Below are 2,784 nucleotides of genomic sequence, written 5' to 3'. Positions count from 1 at the left end.
CTCACCTTTAATCCCTTCCCAGCAGAGGCAGCTCCAGCCCTGGGCACTCCTGAGGTCCTGGGGTGATTCTTGCACCACTCAGCACTGCCACCACCCAGAGCCACTGCAGGAGATGGGGTGCAGAGGGAACAGAGCTGACTGTCCCCATCTGTCCCCCAAAACAGAGAGGCTGTGACAGGCAGGATGCACAGAGCCCCCATCCTCATTGTGACCCTGGTGTTGTCACTGCTCTGGTGCCACTGTGAGACCTGGCCGTGCCAGGACAGCCGTGCCCCGTGCCAGCAGTTGTGCTCAGCTCTGCTGTCATTGTCACGGCTGCGCTTATGAATAAATGAAGTGCGAGCAAAGCGTCTGCCTAATGGCACGGTGACAAATGTGTACCAAAACCGGAGGGAAAAGGGAACAATTTGAGGAATTCAATTATTTAACAGAAGCTTGTTACTGCCATTGCACTGGGGACCCTCCTGCAGCACGGCCCTGGCTCTGGCAGGAGGTGGCTGGGGGTGTCCTGGGGTGCTGTGGGGGTGTTGGGGGCCACAGCCCCTGGGGTTGGGGACACACAGGGGCCTGGTGGCACTGAGGGATTCGTTGGCACCTCGGGAGATGCAGATGGACTCGAACTTTCCTGTGCTCAGCCTGATTCCTGAGGCTGGACATGGCCCAGGGTCTCATCCTGCTGGGTCAGGACCCCGTGGGTCCAGCCCTGGTGATGCCACACTCTAATGTCACATGAAATGGGGACTCACAGAGAGGGACTGGCACTTAAAATGGATTTAAACGAGTCCCACTGTCCCCAGTGCCCAGGGATGTGTGTCCCCACAGCCTGTCCACGTGAGTGTGACACGGGGGACAAGAGGCACCAGCTGCCTGTCCCTGCTGCCTCCAGCTGGGGGCTCGAAGGGTCCGTTCCTCCCTTTTGAGGTCACGAAGACCTCGAGCTCCATCTCCATCCTGCACGGCAGCCAGCGCTCCCTCCCCGCGGCTGTGGGGCTGTGCCAGGAGCCGAGGCCAGCACGGATCAGTGCCCACGTCCCTCCCCAGGCAGCCGGCGGTGACGGATCCTGGCAGGGGACGGCAGCGTGTGGATGTGGGCAGGCTCTGGCAGGGGCCGCGGGCTCAGGGGCAGCTCCCCGTGCCCGCCCCGCCGCTGCCTGGGGACAGCTCGCTCCGAGCTCCATATGCTGGAGGAGATGAGCTTTATCCACCTCCAGCCTCCTCTGGCTGCAGCCCAGGCTCCGGCTGGAGCAGGGATCAGCGGGGATCCTGGGCTCTGGCACAGCTTCCCCCCATCTCTCCTTTCCCTCCCTGCAGCTCCGTGGGGCTGGAGCAGACCTGGCTGAGCCCCGTGGGACACCGGTGTCCTCTGCCTGATCACTCAGCCACAAAATCCCACCGGAGCGTGGCCCATGCCGAGCACCATCCACCACCAAACCCCGCGGTGACAGCCACCGCCCTTCCCGGCCCCAGGGGACACCCAGGGGAGCGTTTGGGGCCCTTCTGCCAAAGGAGCTCCCCAGCGCTGCCAGCAGCCGGGATGCTCTCTGGAACTCTCAGCTGGGATGCTCTCTGTAATTCTCAGCTGGGATCCTCTCTGGAATTCTCAGCGAGGATCCTCTCTGGAACTCTTGGCCCTGCCAGCAGCTGGGATGCTCTCTGGAATTCTCAGCGAGGATCCTCTCTGGAGCTCCCAGCCGGGATCCTCTCTGGAGCTCTTAGCCGGGATGTTCCCCGGAATTCTCAGCCAGGATCCTCTCTGGAGCTCCCAGCCCTGCCAGAAGCTGGGATGCTCTCTGGAATTCTCAGCCAGGATCCTCTCTGGAGCTCCCAGCCCTGCCAGAAGCTGGGATGCTCTCTGGAATTCTCAGCGAGGATCCTCTCTGGAGCTCCCAGCCCTGCCGGCAGCTGGGATCTCTCTGGAATTCTCAGCCAGGATCCTCTCTGGAGCTCGCAGCCCTGCCGGCAGCCAGAAGGACGCTGCTGTTTGCCAGGCAGGCAGAGCTGGCAGGGCCGCGGGGCTGCAGCCGCTGCCAAGCCAGGGAGCTGTGCCGGGTACAAGCCCCGGCTGGTCCGCGGCTCTGGGTGCCCTCCCTGCCGGGCAGGAACGCGGGGAGCAGCGTTGGTGCGGGGCTGTGCCTGCCTGGGCACCCCCTTTTCCAGCACCCAGTGCCCCATGGATTGGGGGCCAGCTCGGAGCCCTCTGTCCCAGCCCCCAGCCGCAGCCAGCGGGAGCCTCTTTGGAGAGGAGAAAAATCGCGGCATCAATCCCAGAGAGAGCAGGGACGGTGATTTAGGGGAGCGGACACCGCCGGAGCTGATGATGAGCTGCGAATGGAGGGGAGAGAAATCAGGCTGTGACACAAAGTGGCATCTGCTGCACAGAGCCACCCGCCCCGGGGAGGGGATAAATCCTGTCCGGCACGTTCCTGCTCTCCGGAGAGATGGATTTGGAAGGGAGGCAGAGGCAGGTGTGAGTTATTGGCTGAGGAGCACTAGTGCCAGCTGGCAGGGGACCCCAAGGATGGTGGCACTCCAGTGTGGGACGTCAGGGATGGTGGCACTCCAGTGTGGGACATCAGGGATGACAGGACTCTGGTGTGGGACCCTAGGGATGACAGGACTCTGGTGTGGGACCCTAGGGATGACAGGATTCCATCACAGGACCCAGGGGTGCTGCTCTCCAGTGTGGAACCCCAGAGGTTCCAGGTGTCCTGTGTGAGATCTTTGCACCACACCGTCCCTCCTCTTCCTCCCAGTCCTTCTTCAACTCTCATTTCCAAAGAGGCC

Source organism: Agelaius tricolor, unplaced genomic scaffold (genome assembly GCF_023055355.1).
Source record: "Agelaius tricolor isolate 1412-34295 unplaced genomic scaffold, bAgeTri1.0.p SCAF_32, whole genome shotgun sequence".
Taxonomy (NCBI): domain Eukaryota; kingdom Metazoa; phylum Chordata; class Aves; order Passeriformes; family Icteridae; genus Agelaius; species Agelaius tricolor.
The sequence above is the reverse complement of the archived record's forward strand: the minus strand, read 5'-3'. Positions refer to the sequence as shown.